The sequence below is a fragment of the Mus musculus genome, chromosome 4 (genome assembly GCF_000001635.26).
Source record: "Mus musculus strain C57BL/6J chromosome 4, GRCm38.p6 C57BL/6J".
NCBI classification, from domain to species: domain Eukaryota; kingdom Metazoa; phylum Chordata; class Mammalia; order Rodentia; family Muridae; genus Mus; species Mus musculus.
Genome location: NC_000070.6, coordinates 49,055,637 through 49,075,800, shown reverse-complemented (window position 1 = coordinate 49,075,800; position 20,164 = coordinate 49,055,637). Strand labels below are relative to the sequence as shown.

The 20,164-nt window shown below is 43.4% G+C and overlaps 1 protein-coding gene across 1 annotated transcript in view; it reads right to left on the bottom strand.

Moving 5' to 3' along the window:
* The window catches only part of Plppr1 (phospholipid phosphatase related 1), a 280,800-nt gene extending 264,461 nt beyond the window's left edge, over nt 1-16,339 (bottom strand). The window contains exon 1 of the mRNA NM_178756.4: nt 16,184-16,339. The gene's annotated coding sequence lies outside the window, so the exon portion shown is untranslated. The remainder of the gene's footprint in view (nt 1-16,183) is intronic.
* Between the last annotated feature and the right edge of the window lie 3,825 nt (nt 16,340-20,164).

The window sequence follows — 20,164 nt, the reverse complement described above, 5'->3', positions numbered from 1 at the left end:
AAGTGCAGGTGTCCACAGAGGCCATAGACACTGGATTCCTCAGGATATGGAGTTGCGATGGTTTTGAACTCTGGACATGGGTACTGAGTCCTCTGCAAAAAAGTGAGCACTGGCCCTTTGAGCCACTAGTCCAGTCCCAGAGAGTTCATATTTAAAGCACAACCTGCTCCAAGAGTCCCCTCCACCTTTCAGTGTTGACAGGAAATGCTCTCAGTGCACATTATTATTGACAAAATGATAATGAAGATTTAAGCCAATTCAGAAAGGCAGAATCACAGATCCTAGTATTTCTTAGACTCTAAGGAAGTTGTTGTTCTGATGATCTGGGCTGAATAAACTCACAGAAGAAACCCTTTCGTGTACCGTTTATATAAAAGCAAATACTCTTGTTCTTAGCATATGTCTGGATCCTGGAGCCAGGATCCTAGAACCCCTAACTTTCTCAGAAACCCTATAAACTTCCTGCTGAATCCCTTCTTTGTTGCTTCAATACATTCAAGATTCCATCCTTTTGCCATCTGAGGCTGTTCTGTAAGCATGGGGCTCACAGCAAGATGGTAAATCACAGTAGCTATATATGTGTGAGTGTGTGGATGGAGGCGTATTTTTAGACAAAAAAAAATACAATTTCCACTAGTCATTATTCCATCTCTTAATTAAAAACACCCCACCATCATTGCCAACATTAGAACCATGTCATCAAAGTATGTAACTACCTCATCCTCAAGGCAATTTAAGTCATTAGACAAGTCATTGACCTGTGGCTGCTGTTTTTCTCAAGTATTAAATGATAATGTGAGAAATAAACAAAGTACTGAGAATGGTGCCTGTCACATGGTATGTAAAGTATACCATTCAATTGTCATTATATTCCTTTCTATAGTCATTACAACATAAAAAAGATATCCTGCTGAAAAGATACAGCATCACATTTTCCTAGTATTATTATTATTATTTAATCTTTCTTTACAGTCCAGTCATTATCTTCCTCCCAGTCTGACCTCCAACTGTTCCTTATCCAATTCTTCCTCCCTCATCACCAAAAAGATGTCCCCTACCCCTACACCACCAGAACTCTCCACTCCCTGGGACCTCAAGTCTCTTGAGAGTTATGTGCATCTTCTCTCACTGAGGCAAGACCAGAAAGTCCTTTGTTGTATATATGTTGGAGGCCTCAGGCCAGTTCATGTATGTCAACTGGTTGGTGGCTCAGTGTCTGAGAAATCCCGGGAGCCCAGGTTAGTTGGGTCTGCTGGTGTTCCTATGGGGTAGTTCTCCACCTCAGTTTAGTTTTATACCCTATTTTTGATTGGGTTGTTTGGTTTTTTGAAGGTTAGCTTCTTGAGTTCTTTATATATTTTGGATATTAGCCCTCTATCGGATGTGAGGTTAGTGAAGTTTTTTTTCCTAACCTGTTACATAGGTTACAGATTTGTCCTATTGACTATGTTCTTTGCCTTACAGACGCTTTCCAGTTTAGTTATATATTATTCCAATTTAACACCCCCAAATTTACTAATCATCTTATTGTTAAGAGATAGAATTTCTTCCCGTATTTTTCTGCTGAGTTCCATACAATTGGGTACACAATCCCCACCTAAGAAACCTACTGCATGTTGAAAATATGAAAGGCAACATAAAGTCAAACAATTGCTAAGTTCAAGCTTAGTAAAACCTATATACTCATATTCTCATGCTGTTTTTTCTTTCTCCAGTCAGACTGTTGAATGAAAAGGTATATGTACTTTCAATTCTGAGAATATTTGCCAGTTAGAGACAAAAAAATTCATAAGACTATCTGGGCAGTATGTTGTTTTCATAAGCACACAGAGGCATGCTTGCATCTGTGGTCAATGTCTTTTTATTTTATTTTAACATTGTACTAATTGGACAGCTGCAAAGTGAGAACTTGAATTTTTATTCATCTATTCATTGTGAAATTGAATGAAATCCCAAGTCATTGGCCATTTACGCTGTCTAGTTTCTGTGTTTGCATACTTTACTCTCACTGGTGTACATTTCTCACTGTTAACTCTCTCTAGTCGTGTGGCTCTATTAAGGTCATCTCAGCTGTTCACAGCTCTACTATTCCTATCTTTTAAGGCTTCCCTTGTGAGTGGTCATTTCCTGGAAAGCAGCTCTGAATGCAGCTTTCTCCAGGCCCCCGAGGATTAGTGGCAATTGAAGTCTGAACATCACTACCAATACATTAGTAGATGTTCATGTTTCCTACTATAAAATCAATACTTCTATCAATCTCTCTGCAATCTACAGCACTATATTCATCTTTAAATTGTACCTAAAACAAAAAGAAACCTTTTCCTTAACAGACATTTCTGATTCTGTGGATTAACATCTTGTTGTGAGCCCCATGCTTACAGAACAGCCTTAAATGCTGTAATAATGGGATCTTGAATGCCTTGAAGCAACATAGAAGACATTCAGCAGGAAGTTTATAGAGTTTCTGAGAAAGTCAAGAGCTCTTGGATCTTAGAAGCTTTGAATTAGCTCAGGCTAACCCTGACACATCTTCCCTCAAATGTTCCCGGCATCAAATATCTTATTATCTTATGCTCATGCCTTTTGTTTTTCCAGTGAAATGATAAGTTCACTTGTCATTTTTCATTTTGCTTTTCAGGAGTCCCAGTGTTTTCTTGGACACAGAACAAGGCCATTTGGCATCTCTCCCGGTGAGTAATGATCTATTTGTGGACCGGTTTCTCTGGCACATTTCTGCTGACATAGTTCTCTAGCTACAGGGGGAAAAATAGCCAAAGTTAGGCCACATGGCTTCTGAACATTGCAAATGAGCTGAAGGAGGAGATCAGGCCCTCAGTCAATAAACGTCTTGTTTATACTTAATTGGCAATAATTGTATAGATGTACAGAATACAACACAAGATTTTAATACATACATATATATGTATTAAATACGTTATATATAATATATATAATACATTATAAATTCTTGGAGCCTCTTAGGTATACTAAGTTAGTTCTGCCTACCATTGTGGTGGAATATAAGGATAATTACCAAGATTCTCCTACACTAAAGCTTTCCCTCGATAACAAATGTTCAATTTCTGAATATTTTAATAATACCCATGATTGGAAGACTTGAAAAAGGATTGTGATTGTCATCAAAGGAGGCAAGAAGAAAGAGAGAATGCTTTCTCCTGCTCAGGATAAGGAGAGATATGCAAGACAGGCTGCAGTCACAGACATAACTGTGGACAAAATCTACCTACGGCATGAACACTATAAACAAGTGCTTTAAAAACATTTTGAAAAATGTACTTTTATTTACGTGTTTGTGTCTATTTCTATACATAGGTGTGAGAAGATGTCAGCCTAGTCTAGAATCTAGTGAACACCTGGCACTGGAGTTACAGAGTGTTTCGAGCCACCTGACATGTGTGCTGGGAATTAGACACAAGTCCTCCGAAAGAACAAGAGTGACCTTAACCACTGATCCACCTCTACAACTCCAAACACTACATGCTGTTTACAAGTGCAAACAATGATGACTCATGCGATTCCACCTGAGGGTGGAATCCTGGAATCGACAACGCGCAGAAGAAAAACTGAAATGACATCATTATGGGAAAACGATGGAGATTATTTGAGCTGATCACGAAATGATGTGCTCCCAATACTACAAATAGCCGGCCACCACAGTGAGGCAAGGCAGGGACTGAGGACAGGTACTTACAAACTGGTGACAAGTTACTTGACATGCTGCTCACAGACACCCTTGACATCCTTTATGCAATCTCCTGTCTCTGTGGGGAGATGATGCTTCAGGTGAACCTTTCACTTGTAACTACTTCTGAACCAAAGTGAAGAGGACATTCAGGGGACAATTCCATGATAGGACTGTGAGAGCCAGGGAGGAATTCTTCAAGGACTTCCTAGGCAAAAGGCAACCAAAATCTCTCCATCTAAGAGTGCTGAAATAATTTCCAGGGCTAAGTTTATGTGTCGGGGAGGATGGTTATCGCAAGGAAAAATTCAGACAAGAAGACTATAAATGATTCTGTTGGGTAGGGACCTTATCTAGAGACCACAATGTAACTAGAGATGGTTTTCAGTAAGTCCCATTTTTTAAAGATAAAATTCTGAAAGAGACACATAATTAAAGTAAAGGTATCAAAGTCAGTGCCATAACTAATTAGATTGCTAAAAGCAAGAATAACCTAAGGGTCACAAATATGTTAGAAGAAGAAAAGGCTTAAAGGTTTTGTAAGAATAAAAGAGACCTGAGGCTGGTAATGGACAAAACAAGCCGCACTGAAAAATTTGGTTACCCTGGAAGTGTAAGGATATGAGCTTCACCATTGGCTGTCTGTGTGGGATCTGATGTGCATTGAGGGTCAGCAGGAAAAGGTTCCTAAAAATGGCAGGAGAATAGGCAAAGCCCAGTAGCCTCATTCACATTAGTCCTTTGGAGCCAATGCCCTGCACTGAGTCCCTGTGCTCTCTGGAGCATCTGCACATTTTGAGATGTTCATGTTTTGGATGTGGCCATTGCTTTTGGCATCTTAGAACCATATTCAAAATACTACTGGTTTTTCTCTTCAAATACATTTATCCATTACATTTCAGGCAGTCTTTGGGTTTGGGGTTATGTGATAATGAACAAAATATACAGAATCCCTCATAATGTTTATATTGTAGGAAGAGAGACGGGTCACAAACAGATGAATGAGCAAATTCATGAATAGAAAGTTAAAGGGCTTCTGAGAAAATATAAATCAAAGCAAATTAAAGGGTAGTGGGCTGAATATTTCCACCATTATCAGGGAAGGCCTACCTGACAGCCCATGTGTAAGCAAACATATGACTTCGGAATTGGAGATGTGCAGATTTTTTTCAAAGCAGACATTGCAGGTGGATCTCACCGTGAGTGCAAAGGCCCTGAATCGCACGTAAGCATGACTGTCACATTTGATTAACTTTCTTTGTTTTCACTGTCAGGATACTTGACAGCCACAGTCCAGACCTGAATGGCTCCTATCTTCTATCCATATATATGGCTACCTACATAAGGAACGATAGAAGTCATGGTGATGGAAAGGAGAGGCTAATCTACTTATGTGCAGTGAAAGGAGAGACCTAAGCACTGTGTAGGTTTCTGGTTCTTATCACCTACCCTTCAGGTTCTATGAGTCTCTGCAAGCATATGAATATGTGTACATCCAGGTAATTCACCAATACAACTAGGAAAACAGAGCCTTAATGCATGTGTTTAACTAGTATAGATCAACAGTGTCAACCTTATGTGTAAAAACTCCATATATTTACATTAATTCCTAAGAGTTTCCACGAAAGTAGAATAATACAGAGATGGAGAACTAGATTTTACTTTTTTCTACTTTTTTTAAAAATGGGATATTTTCTTTATTTACATTTCAAATGTTATCCCCTTTCCCAGTTTCCCTTCTCCTGGAAACTCCCTATCACACCATCCCACCCCTGTTTCTATGTGGGTGTTCCTCCATCCACCCACCCCCTCCAACCTCCCTTCCCTCAATTCCCATACACTGGGGCACCTATCCAGCCTTCATAGGACCAAGGACCTCTCCTCCCATTGATTCATGATAAGGCCATCCTCTGCAACGTCTGCAGCTGCTGTAGACTTCAATTTTTAAAGTCTTCATGTATTATTCTCTCCATCTTCCCATCCCTTCCGAGGCTTCTGAATCCTACACATAAGAATTCTCAGAAAGACAGGAGGGTTGGCCCAGCATCACAAAGCTAATGAATGACACAACTGAGGCCCTTAGCTTAACAGAGCAGGGAAATAGAATTAGCCTGTTTAGAAGTTGTGGTTTTATTTATGCCATAGCATGAGCAAAACTTTCCAGATAAGCATAAGAAGGAGCAAACTGTTTGATTAAAGATGACATGTCAAATGTATTCATTTTGGGGATTCATTTCTTAAGGTTCAAGTTGGCAAGATGCCAAATTGAAAACTAAATCCCTAGTAATACGTTCACAGATGAATACCTTCCCTAGGAAACTTGGGTAACATCTCATTTCGCATCAAGAATGTTGCCTGGCTTCAAAGTATTATGCAAATGTGAGACCCTCCGGTCTTTGAGGAGAACAAGGAGTGGGGGATGAGATGGGCAGGTTGGGGCTGGAAAATGAGAAGGTAATCTTTGCAGAGGCTCCTGAGTGACATGTACATGAAGCGTGAGTTTCAATTTGATAGCAATTCATTGCACAAGCTAGTTTTTGTGATCCAAGTTCCCAGCCCCCACTTCTTGACTTGGGGAGTTGTTTTGCAGTCAGATGTAGTGGCTTCAGCATTGACTTAACAGACTAGAAAATAGTCTGTCATCTCTGCCTTGACAATCACCAGGTGTGGGACCCTAGACAAGCAACTTAACCTCAAAGAACCTCAGCTTTTTTTTTTTTTAAATCTGGAAAAATCCAGCAATTGAAATGGACCCTCCCTTCCAGCAATTCTGTGAATCAAGAAGAAACGATGGCTGCTGCCATGGATTAAGTTTGAATTTAGTGCCCTCATTATCTGTTGTGAGGATGCAAGCTCTGGGGAGGTCCCCTGTTTTACAGGTGGCTTCTGGGAGATGTTCAGAAGACATGCGTTAGCTAGTCTTCATCTGTCCTGAAACAGAAAGCAGCATTTAGCCTGCTCATACAATTGGTGACATTCAGTATATGTTTACTAGACAGAAAAATCAACTAAATTCAAAAGGAGAAACGATATGTAGAGCCCCACCACTTAAGAAAAAAGATAGAATATATACATGAAAATGGACAAGAACTGTTGGTAGCATTGCAGTACATAGTTTACATGGATTCTCCAAGAGATTGGGACTGGAATTTGAAAAAAAAAAAACTTCATTTATTATACATGCATTTTGTACAGCAACATAAAACACACAGGACTGACAATTCAGTTTTAAATTGATGAGGTGTGGTATTATTATTGGTTCAAACTAGCCTGGCAAGAAATTGTGCTATGTGTCATAAAACAAACAAACAAAACAAACAAACAAAAACTAAATTAAACCAAAAAGATTTTTCTCAAGCTTTTAAGGTACTGTCTGGCTTTTAAAGTTCAGGGAAAATGCAGAATACTATTTGCAGAGACGATGGCTTCCCTATTATACAAGTAAGAATAAAATATCTCTTTTTTGTCATTTTTGTTTTGTTTTGGGGGTCCCAAGGGGAGTAGGCTGTGGGCCAGTTTTCAGATCAAGGGAATGTGTGAGTCAGCCAGACTAGGTCACAGACATGATGGTAAAGTGATAAAGTGGCTTGTAGTGATGCTGAGCTGGGCATCAGCTCTCTCAACCAGACTATACCTCTTAATTGCATCTTATTCCACTTGATTATGTATTTCATTGAACTCATATATTGATGAGGGTCCATTGCTCAAGGCTTCCTATCAGAAATCTCAATAAAATGGCACCCCAGACACCCTCACCCCTCAGCTGTGCAGACAGCTCATCTCCTTATCTCGTGGTTGCTCCCATCACCACAGCCACCTTTTCATCAGACTGTCTGTAAGCATCTTTCAAACACTTGATGCCACAATGCTGAAAGAGATGGCCATTTCTATTGTAACTGAGGCAATCTGCGCTTCCAAGTCATGTCAAGATTTATGATACTCACTAGAAGAGGATACTTATTTCGTGTGTGCATGTGACTCTGTTCCAGGTTGTTAGTGATGGATGAAAAACATAAATTTGCCATAGCTGAAGGACTACCTGCATGGATGCCAAGCTGACTCCCTGCCAGTAAACACTGACTAGCCACAAAGCTTGTCCCCAAGGTTTTCCAGAGAGCAAAAGGCTTATGGATGGTATGGAATGCCAAGTCTTCAGGATTAGAAGAAATGGGCTGTGCACTGACTTTGGATGCATCTATGACTGTGAATCTAACTCTGTGTCAGTCAACTGAGTAAGCCAGCTCAACTTTCTGCAGTTTGATTTGCTCAGCTGTCAAGTGAAGATGTTGGTAACTACTCACCAGTGTGCTGTAACCTACTGTTGATAACACCTATCACACATGAAGTCCTCCAGACAGCTGGGGTGCCTACACGGTATCTAGGAAACCCACTCCATCTTCCCTGCCTTTAGTTCTTTCTCTTTCCCACTGATGCTCTTTCTCACCTCTCTAATTTCAGAAACAGTCAGTCTCTGTCACTGTGCTTGCTGTCCTCGTTTCACAGACAGGTCACCGTGCTACAATCCAATGCAGGCCAAGTTGACAGGTGTGCTCATTGTCAACCATTTCCCAGCTTGACGGCTCAAAAACCTCCGAATTATAAAAGCAGACAAAAGGTGCATGAAAAACACTGTAAACAAAAAGATTTGTCTAGACAATCCTTACAACCCCTTCCAGCTCTGAGACAGAAGTAAGCAAATAATAGGTAGATGGCACTTTTCCCCATCTCTCAGGTTAGCTCTTTGGCTTGACTTTAACCATCAAATGCAATGTTTCATGCCAACCAGGTCATGAAAGTTTGTTATCAGCACGTGTCTGTATGTTAGGTTAAGGTTCCATCGGTGCTTTTCGATGTGTGTTCTTGCTTTAAATGGCATCGCCATTGTATTCTGTTGGCGGTGCAAAAGCTAGTGACAAATCCTTACTACACTTTGTGAAAAGGCAGGGAATGAGACAATGATATCCGGGGGGGGGGGGGGGGGGGGGAATTCAAACAGTTCCCCTAAACATCAACAACCAAACTGGAGTGTCTGGGTGAAATATTTTTAAATTCATACTTAATCAAAGAGCTCTAGAATGATCAAAATATTTAAAACTTAAATAAAGACAGAAGCCAACAGCATGTTTGCACAACCATGCTCCTCTAACATCATCTAATTTCCATGCTGTAGAGGGACTTCTCAGCCTACATTTGGACATTTCTCACCTACAGTCACTAGTCGCCTCAGGAAAATGTGATTCCTCATTCCTAATCACATTTCAAGTGGAAGCCTGATGAGGTAGCTCACTCTATGACCCACTACACTGGAAAACTCTATGGTTATTCTTTTAAAAAACCAAACAAACAAACAAAAAAAACAATAACAACAACAAAAATGGACTGTGTTTAGGACAGTGTCGATGACTCAAAGAGTAAGCTTTGTTCACTTATGTCTGCAATGTAAAGTGTTTACTGAGCAGTAGCTATGAACCAAGCACTAAGTTAGGCACTGAAATCGAAAAGATCAGGAGGTCAGGACCACCTAAGAGTGGAATTCCAAAAGGAGGGCACATCATAGCCAGAAACTTCAAGGTGAAAAAGAAAGTTCTCCCTGGGAGGACTGGGAGGAATTTAGTGTATGTGAACATAAATAGGATGGGTGTATACACAGGCATATATGTATGCATATGCATATAAATATACCTTATATAGAAGTTGATTATCCATCAAACCTGAGTTCCACTAACTGCTTTGCTGCTGACTGGCTAGACCATGGGGCCTCCTTATTTCCTGGGATTCTGTTTAGGGCACTATACAAACTTTTCCATGGAGAACTTGCAGACAATTTGCTAGAGAAGGTTGTCAGTCTCACATCTGAGGTATCTAGAGTCTAGATTTCTCAGTACCTAGGTAGGGCTGTAATTACGACATGTAATCATGTCCCCGAGAGCATTTTGCTCAACAGCTAAGCTCCCATTGTGAAGTGGCTGAAAGGCTGAAGCTTTCATCTTCTGCCTCAGGTGTGGGAAGCAAAAGTTCCTGGCAGCCACCCCAGCAGGCAGCCTAGCTAGCCTTCCCCCACCTTGATTGTCTCTATTGATTTAATTCCTCAACCCCAAAACTTGGCATTACAATCAGCTAACTAATAAAAGATTGGTCTAATGAACACCAAAGCACCCATGGGCTGTATATTTTTCACTGCACTGTTTTCACAAGTAAGATCTTTTATCCCCTTGCAACAAGATGAACAAATAACTCATCCTCAGAGCCTTTCAGGATACAATCCTCTGTGATTCCTTTTTCTATTAGATTTTTTAAATTTACATTTCTAATGTTATCCCCTTCCCCTGTTTCCCCTCCAAAAACCCCCTATCCCATCCCCTCCCACTCCCTCTTTGATTCTTAAGTACAGCAGGAATTGAGAGCACAGAGAGATTGATTTATTATGTGCCCAAACTCACACAGTTGATAAGTAGCAGAGTCAGAATTTAACTGAAGGTTGGTAAGACGATAGCAGGTCAAAGTGCTTACTGCCAAGAATGACAAGGTGACTTGGATCCTTAGAACCCACATGGTAGAAGAAGATAACCCACAGAAAGGTGTCCTCTAATCTCTTCATGTGAACACTGGCATGTGTGCTCTCTCCCTCCTTAGTTGTTCTCTCTCTCTCTCTCCCCTACATAATGATGATGATGATGATGATGATAAACAATTTTTAAAATTTAAAAAGGCAGAAACTGCCCCCACCCAACATCTACTTTTTTTTTCTTTATGAGCTAATGTTTATTGCAAGCCAACATTTACTTTTTAACAACAAAGAATTCAATTAATTCAGATTTTTGAGTGAATTCAGAATGAGCTCAGGCAGTAGCCATGTTGCTCCTTAAACAAGGTTCATCAACCTGCAGGTCCAGTGACAGCACTCAGGTTGGACACTCAAGACTAGAGTTCTTGCCGGGTGATGGTGGCGCGGGCCTTTAATCCCAGCACTCGGGAGGCAGAGGCAAGCAAATTTCTGAGTTCGAGACCAGCCTGGTCTACAAAGTGAGTTCCAGGACAGCCAGGGCTATACAGAGAAACCCTGTCTCGAAAAACAAAAACAAAAACTAAAACTAAAAACAAAAAAAAAAACAAAACAAAACCAAAAGACTATAGTTCTCCAGGCTTCAGGAAACACCTATGACTTAGTAGTTGCGGGAGGGGGATCCTGTGTCTGCCCCCAGACCTTCTCACATTCTTAAGACCAGACATGCTTTCTGCTCTGCTCTCCTACTCTCATCCCTGCACCTTTTGTTCTTAAGCATTACCTCTTTCCATCTGCTCCTCCTTGATAAGAACTTGCTGCAAGCTCACGACATCTTCTCCCGATGGTCCCATAACTCTTTCCCCTGCCAGACTTCATAAATGATGGATAGATGCACAAGCCCGGATGCTCTTCCCTCCACTCCCCCTCTAGACTCTGAAATATGACTTCTGTGCACACGGTTGTGTGAGGCTGCTTTGCTGACTGTCACAGGGGAGGTCTGTTCATTGTCTATCTTCAGTTCTCTACTTTAGATTCTTTCTCACTTAAAGCCATCCTTCTCACTGATACGGTCAGTGAAGTGACACAGACTATAAAATAACCACAGTAGCTTTGAGAGCTGGTCTTGATGCTGACTAGCTTGGTACCTCACAAGAAAGCTGTTAAGAGGAACTGTCTCAGCACTGAGGCAAAAAAGGACTATGCATGCTGTAAATCAGATTCCATGTCTGTGTCTTGATGCAAGGCCTGATCCAGGGTACATCTCTGGAGCCTGACTATCCCTTTCACAGCTCTCTTAGGCTTTTTGGCTTTCATGTTAATTCTCCCCTACCTTGTCTGTGAAGCCCATTCTTACATTCCTTATTTGACTCTCTCTTTTACCCCTACCTGTAGCTAAGTGTTGAGATTTTTATTTCTGGATTTATGATCTTCTTCCCATCCTCTCTCTCTTTTTTTTCCTTTTCCATTTTTATTAGGTATTTAGCTCATTTACATTTCCAATGCTATACCAAAAGTCCCCCATACCCACCCACCCCCAATCCCCTACCCACCCACTCCCCCTTTTTGGCCCTGGCGTTCCCCTGTACTGGGGCATATAAAGTTTGCGTGTCCAATGGGCCTCTCTTTCCAGTGATGGCCGACTAGGCCATCTTTTGATACATATGCAGCTAGAGTCAAGAGCTCCGGGGTACTGGTTAGTTCATAATGTTGTTCCACCTATAGGGTTGCAGATCCCTTTAGCTCCTTGGGTACTTTCTCTAGCTCCTCCATTGGGAGCCCTGTGATCCATCCATTAGCTGACTGTGAGCATCCACTTCTGTGTTTGCTAGGCCCCGGCATAGTCTCACAAGAGACAGCTACATCTGGGTCTTTTCGAATGAAAATAAGAGTTGATATTTCTTGTGATATCACGGTATACTGAGATATATCCCAGTATTTTAGGAGATGTTCCAGAGATACACCAAAATCCATTTCTGTAAAACATCTTCGTTAACCTCTTTTTCTCTCCATTGCCATCATCTGCCCATCTATCATATTATCAAATACACCAGGCTATCTGGAACACTACTTTTCCTTCACCACTGTGGGGACGTTCATATTGTAACTCAAGATATGTGGATACTGGCTCACTAAGATGCATGGACACTCAAGTTGTATTGTGGGTTTCTAGATCATGGGAGTCTGGCCACGATGCCAAGATGCCAAGAGCTCTTTAAATGAGACCCTAGAGCTTAGGAGCCTTAAGCTCCAACTTACAAAGTTTCCACTAAATTCAGTAAATAAGTGTATTTTGACAAGCAAGGGGAATAGGGAAAGATTCATTATAACCTACTTAGTATCAGGAACTAATTGAATGATCCTACCACCGTGTCCAAGATTTGCTGGTAAGCCAATTTTTTCAGTAGGTGCTCTAAAATGATGCCTCAATGTTGTTCACAGTGATTCTGTGGAGGAGTGGCATTTCTTCACAGATTAAGCTGAGGATATGTGTCTGCAGTCTCCCTAGTACATTTTTTTGTCACTGGACCCCAAAAGTGGGGACCTCAGAGACCATGACTTAATGTCTATTATCTTAGAGCAGAGTCATTACAGAGAGTTCAGTGACTCGTTCAACTAATTTAGTCATCTGTCCAGCAAATGTGTGTTGGCTCTCTATCAGCCCCATGCTAAATATGCAAGATACAGAGGTGGCTGCCCTGCACTCACAAAGCAGAAAACAACACCCAGGAATGGATGCTGAGGGCGAGTAGCAGGTTTTACCACTATCTCTGGCTTCCCAGGCCTATTTCCTCCTGCTTCCCACCGCTACTCCACCATCTCTGTCATTTCACACTCATCTTCCCACAGTAAGCTCCGGGACTGCAGCCTCACCATCTCCAATCCATCCTCCACGCTGTGGTCATGCCCAACATTCTCTAATGCAGATCTGATCGTGTCTCAGACTCTCCCAACCTTCAAAGGCTCCTACACTTTCACATAAAATTGAAGCTCTTTTGATGGAGCGTCAGGGGTGGGGGTGGGGGTGAGGGCAGAGGGAATTCCCGGCACACACGTGACTCGTGACTCCTGCTTATTTCTCTGACATGCTGTTATCCCACTCTAAGGAGATAAGGACCCTGCATCTCTTGCTGCAGCCACACAAAACTCCTTCCATGACTCAGATTTGCTTTCTGCCTGGGAAGTCCTTCTCTTCTTGTTCTTGTTCAAGACTCACCTCCTGTCAGACTCCCTAAGAAACTTTTTGATCCCCCCCAACCTGTCTTTCCCTGGAAGCTCTCCCTTTGTGTGCTTTCATAGCATCCTGGCCATATCTCTGTACAAACACTCACTCCACAGCATTAGCTGTTAATTAGAGTCACCCAGGTGCCATTCTTTCCTATATGACTACAGTCACACGGGACGACTTACAGTTACCCAATGTGTATCAAGCAGTCACACATTTCCTCTGCCTAGAATTACCTTTCAATCCTTCCCTCCTTGCAAAGACTATTCAATTTTTCGAAAGTATCCCAAGAATCACTTACATTCTCCAGGGGAAGAAAAGGAAATCATTGGCTTGCATGTGCTGTTGGCACTCTGCTTATACTGCGGTCATTAAGTGAGTTGGTTATACACCAGGGGTGGTTTGCTCTTTCTTGAAGGTTTGAACCAGCTTTTACTCTCCTGGGTTTTGTTTTGTTTTTATTTTTTCCTTCAGCAACAAGTCCTGGTGCCTGTTCTCTAAACGCTGAGACAATCCAGAGGAAGGGTGAGGACTACACAGGTCATACGTCCGGAGCTCAGTACAGGGCAGAGACAGTGCAAGCTGACTGCTCTGTGTGTGCCAAGCCCAGATTTACCCACTGGCTGAAAACACTCTGAGGGCCAGAACTGGGTTCTAGATTTTGAGTGGCTTCTGGTACTGAGTGCAGGACACATGGTCAATAGGCACCTGTCAACAGAATCTGCGTGTTCAAAATAACTGCGTCTTGCAAAGGAAGAAAGAAAATATATTGTAGCAGATAAAGAACTCTAGGTAAGGGGAGAAAAAAAAAGCCAAAACCCTCCATCTTTTCCTGCCGAGAGTTTCGAGAATCAGGCTGAGACTGTCACCCTGAGGTAAGAATAACTAGCTTCTGGGAAGGTCTTTTCTTCCCTAGTTATTTGAAAAAGAACAAGCAAAAACACTTTTGGATTTCTTTCTCGCTGTACACTTCAATGGAGTCCTAAAGCTAGGCTTTTTCAGTCCTCTGTTTCCCTTGATCAACCCACCCCTGCCCCTCTATATTTTTCCTTTCCTCTTCCAAGCCTCACCCGGCAAAACAAGGTCTCTCATGTGAACTTTGTTAGTGAAGCTCATATATGTCACAGTGTCTCACATTTCAGTCCTAAAGTTATCAAAGCAAAATCATTGCCACCTGAAGGTCTGAGAGAAGGCCCCATGGCTATATGGTCCAGTCACTAATACTGGATCCCGGCCTCCAGCATTTCTTCTGCCAGCACCAGCTTCGCTTCAACACCAGACTCTAGCTTATAGAAGAGACAAAAACTGTACCCACGTGCATCCACCCAACCTTCCAGTCACAAACACGGCAGGATGGAGAAACGTGAACACATTTACTTTCTATACCTAAAAACCCAAACTTGTTTGTATAGTAAAGGCAAGTTTGGGAAGACCAAGTCTTTTGTGGTCCAGATGCAACAACCTGGGCACCTCCAAAGTAGATCCCACTCCATGAACAGGGACTGCCAACCACAGCCCCAGAAAGGAGAATGGAATCAGTGAACGCCTTACAGTGCCTGCCACTGGCCCTCATCCTGCCTTAATTGGCTGTCTGTTCACACCTCTTTAAATGCCTCTCGTTTGCCCCTCTTCTATTCCTCTTTGTCTGGCCTCACCTGCTGACCCAGTGTTGGCTACCTCAAAGGGCCCTTAGATTCCAGGCTTCCCCCAGTCGCAAGAGACCCTTGCTCAGAGTTCATCTCAGCGGGGACTGGCTTTTCAAATGGAAATTCTGTTCTCAGGACCTTTTCCCTGGTGCAGAAGAGAAATAGGTAGGGAAATAACTAGATAACTAGGTGGCAGGTGGCAAAGAATCTCCACAGAATAGGTTGAAAGCAAAAAAAAAAACCTGTATCCCCACAAAGACAAATAACAGCCCAGAATCCTACACGTAGTCCACACGTGTGTGCCACAAAATCCAGGGCAAAAATAAATTCCCAGATTCGCTTGACACCGCTGCCACACAGCTGTCTCAGCCCAGCTCCCAGATCTGCTGCAGTGGTGTTTGTGAAGACAGCGCCTTCTCCCGGGAGCAGAGACCCTGGGGCCCGGCGTTTCTAGGAGGTGATTACTCCAAGCCTTTCAATAACTCATCACTCATCCTGCACTGACCCGAGCCTCACCCTAGAAACTCGGTCACCGTCGAAGTCGACAAGAAAGCCCTTGGCCATCCTAATTCTCCAGGTGACACTGTTACTATGCGCCTGGAGCTCAGGAAAGAGAATCTCTGGCAGGTGCCCACGCCTGAGGCAAAATCAATGGCAACGCTTACAGCTAGGGGCTGAGAAATCTCAACCCCTGCTGGGGCGGTGGGTTTGACAACAGCTACTGGAAAGGTCTCCGGATCCCCACGCCCACCCCTGCAACCCTGCTGGGTATCTCGACCCAATGCAGTCTGAAGGGCGGAACCGGACCGAGAGAGCGCCTCCACGCCCCCTTTGTCTCCACGTTTTCCAAATGACAGGAGAGGAAAGTTTACGAGCCTGGACGGGGTAGCTTTCTTCTGGGTCCATCTGGCACCTCGCAGGAGCCGAGATCCTCGCTGGGATGGGATCGCGCTCTCCTCCTCGGAACAACCAGGGCATTACCTTCATCTGCACCTTGCAACCGGCAAGCCAGGCGTGGGCCACCTGAGTCGCTTCGTCCAGTCGGAAACCTGCCCCCTTCGCCCCAGTATGTCCAGCCTCAGCTGTGCCCCGGGCACCACACTCACCTTTGGCGGCCAAGCTTCCTTCCTTGCGCCCTATTGGGCGGACGGACTGCAGGCGGCGAGGTGCATTCAGGCAGCGGCTGCAGACGAGCTCCTCAGGCGCTGCTGCATTCCGCTTGCGTGGGAGAGCGAGCGGGCGAGCGCGCGGCACGGGCGTATGCGAGTGTGTGTGTTTGTGCGGTGTGTGTGTGTGTGTGCGCTCGTGGGCGGGGTGGGGGCGGGAGTGCGCGGGATCACAGATTCCCCTCGGCGACCATCCCTTGCTAAGCCTCCTCTGCTGCCTCCTCTTGTCGTTGGGTCCAGGTTTTGGGACCTCCCGTTTGTTTAATGAAAGGGAAGGAGCAAAAGGCCGGCGGGGAGGGGGCGTGGGGGGGCGTAGAGGCGGGGAGAGGACCGCGCATGCTCAGAGAGGGGCACCGAGCTTGCTCTCTCTCAAGAGCTGAAGCATGAAGCTTGCAGGGTTGTGCCCCAGGGAGTACCGGAGACTCTGCGGGGTTCCTGGAAGGCAGCCCGGGAATCCCGCTACCTAGGTGCTCCCTGAGCAGAGACGCCAGGGCTCCCGCGCTCTGGAAGCCAGTGGCAGGATCCCCACCCACCTAGGAGCCGCTTCTGCTTGCCAGTCTTTGGTAGCGCTGCGTTTTTCTTGCCTTGGATATTTTTAGTGCTTTCTCAAGCAATCTCTGAGGCCAAAGCATGATATATGCAGAGAAGTCCACAAGGAAACCCGGGCTGCAGGTGGCACCTGGACTAAAATGAGCTTTCTGACTTGGGTTTCCTTCTTCCCCCAACTTCCAGTCTGTGTTTAGCAAGGAGTAAGGGCAGGCAGTCCAGAGTCGTCCAGTCCAAACAGCTTTAACGGCTTCAGGGCAGAAAGGCACATAAAGGGTAGCGGAAGGAAGGTGACTCTCCAAGGACCCTGGATTCAGCCTTGTTCCGTGTCAAGATCCGATGGAGAAGACAGTTGCCTACTCAAGAGGGCAAAAAGAACAATGCAGCCATTGCCCCGCTTGTCTCCAGTGCCAAAGCAATTGTGGGCTCTCATAGGTTGAGGCTTCTGGCCCCTCTGCTAAGTGGAAGAACAACTGTTAGCTTAAGAAAGTCCAGTAAGAGAACTTGAGCCTGTAAAGGCACAGTAACCTGAAGCCACTGGACATTGGCAGGTGAGAGACTCAGCAAGTGGAGTGGAAACTTTCTCAGCGATGTTTGTGCACCAACAAGCGTCCATTTTCTTCTCACAGTTTAATCAAACAGCAGCAGCACACATAACCCCATTTGCTTCCCTACTTTAGAAAAAGACATCCCAAACAGGGGACTTTCTGGAACTCCCTTGCACTCACTTGTTTTTTTTTTTTATCCCTCCAAGGAAGAAGCACAGAAGATGGCCCTCTCTGGCAAATGTTTTCCAAGCTTTCCTTAAAGATCACTTCGGAGGGCTTCCACTGTGCACTTCTAGCAAGCAGATGCCTTCTTGATGAACTCTGACCTGTGTCCCATTTGTCTTCTCAATAATAATGCTGAGTGACACTTGAACAGCAGACAATTAGATCAAATCCTAGGACACACACAGAGGAGAGAAAACAGCATGTCTAAATACCACAAACAAAAGCAAAGTTCAGGAAGGGGCGGGGGGGGGGAACTAAGAACACCAGGATAGGAGGTTCTTAGAAAGAGTGCTGCCCAGGAAGTGTGGCAGGTGGCAATACCTTCCCCCTCATTGAGAATAAAGCTGAGTCCTTTGCTTAAAGAACAGTAACGTTGGATTTCCATCCACCCAGGAGGAAGATCAGGGTCTCCAATGAAACCTCTGACATATATTTGGGGCTCCTAACCATGACTGTTTTTATTTTTTTAATGTTTTGCTATTACAGTATTTAGAAATATCTAAGAGAGATCTGCACGCGCGCGCACACACACACATTCCCTTTAGAACAATCAACAATGTTTACAGGAATTTCAAGGTTCTCATATTAGCAGGGTCAGAGAACAACTTGCAAAAGCCAATCCTTACCCTCCACAATATATGGATCCTGAGAATCAAACTAAGTTTGTGGTGTTTAATTGTGGACACCATAACCTGCTGAGCCATCTCCCCGGGCCCCACTTCACCATCTGAAAGTGTCAAGTAGCTTCAAGGTCAAAGGTGAAGAGAACCTTTCATGTGTGGAACTGCGAATCAAGTGGAATCCCTCTATACTGCATCTACTATAGAACTATGAATGGACAGTTCAAGAATAAAACCTTCCTATGTGGGGAGTGGGGAAAATTCAGGGGGGACACGATGTACACAAAGCATATAACACTTCCTAGCTTGCATGGCTCTCTGCAAACTGCGGCTCTCAGTGTTTTGGTTAACGTTTTCATTACCCTGAATTTTGTTTTAAGCTGAGATTTTCTTTTCTAAGAGAGTGCAAGTGAAAAAGTTGAAAACCAAAGCTTCCCAATTTTCCCTTCTGGCTTCTTCTATCACCCACGCACGCATCACCCTAATGTATTTAAATCCATGTAGTAAAAAGAATACTATGAAGACACGTGGCCTTGCAAATAGTAACTAATTCTAGCCTCACCTTTCTGCTCATGTATGGACATAACGGTGAGACAGGCGTGTCTTCAAGCAAGCATGTGCACCCCTTATTTCTCATCGTATGAATAGAGGTCCACCCCCCCCACCCGACTGGCACTTTCCTTGGCAATCAACTTTGAAAAATATTTATCTTTACATTTGACATTAGCTTAGCTAAGTAGGGTTTCATATGCGGTTTCCAGGCACATTTCATTTTGGATGATTACTCCCAGACACATACCCGTCCTTCATCTTACCCCCACTTTCCCCACTGTATCTTCTCACACACACCCGCATTCCCTGCTCCACCTTACTCTGTTACTAGCCCCACCCCAACTCCTTTAAAGTGTCCTTCTTCGAAGTCACGTGGGCCCCTTTCTAGTTTCCTGCCTTTACCTATATTTACTCCCTTCTGGATACACAAACTCAATAGCTAGCGGCAAGGATCCGCATGGGAGAGAACATATGGTACTGGTCTCTCTGAGCCCGTGTTAGCTCAAATAATGCTTCCAGTTGCATCCATCTTTCTGCAAACTTCACGAATTCCTCTTCCTTTACGGTTGAATAAAAGCACGCAGTGCATGTGTATATTTTCACTACCCACTCACCTGCTACTAGACGACATATTTTCTTCCCATCTAAGTTTGCCTATCAGATGTCTTACTCCTGAGTATAAGATCTATAGTAGTAATAAAGATTTTTGCTGACAGAACTATGGCAAAATTATCCCCATGATCCTTCGAGTATATAATAAGTAATTTAACACTGCATGTCTGCTTTTGTTTATCTTTCCTTCAGACAGGTCAGTTATGAGTCACTCAAATAAAGAGTTTTTGTTCTTCTGCTGCAAGTGGGATATATTCAGTAAATGTTTAAAGGGTGAGTGATAAATACGAACTCACAAATTAACATATGCTGATAAAATGTTTTCTTTGAAACAGACTTCTGAACACACTGATACTTGGTACTTTTATAGATCGTGAAGTTGGTAGGTTCTGCTTTTAAAATCTTTTGTGCAATTGTCTAAAAATGGAAGTTGAAATGAGAAAGGCAAAGCAGGTTTCTGAAGACAGTTTCTATTTCTTTGGAAACAGATAAATCAAGCCCATTCTAAGGTTTTCTTCTAATTCACAAAGAGAGTAAGTTTGGGCTCAAAATGTCTGATAGTTTGAGAGACAGAATCATGCTAGACAACTAGCCCACCAGAATTATTTTCTAGTGCCTCCACTCAAAAGAATAAAATTGTCATTAGTTGTTTTTTCTTCTTCAAAATTGTAATTATAACCAGAGAAGGACCATACTCAGAATCTCACTCTAGCCTTTCTAAATCATTACTCATAAAAGTATGAAATTGGTTTTATTATTATGGATAAGAGTTAGGGTGTTGTGGGAGCATTGGAACTATGACTTCCATATAAGCCATG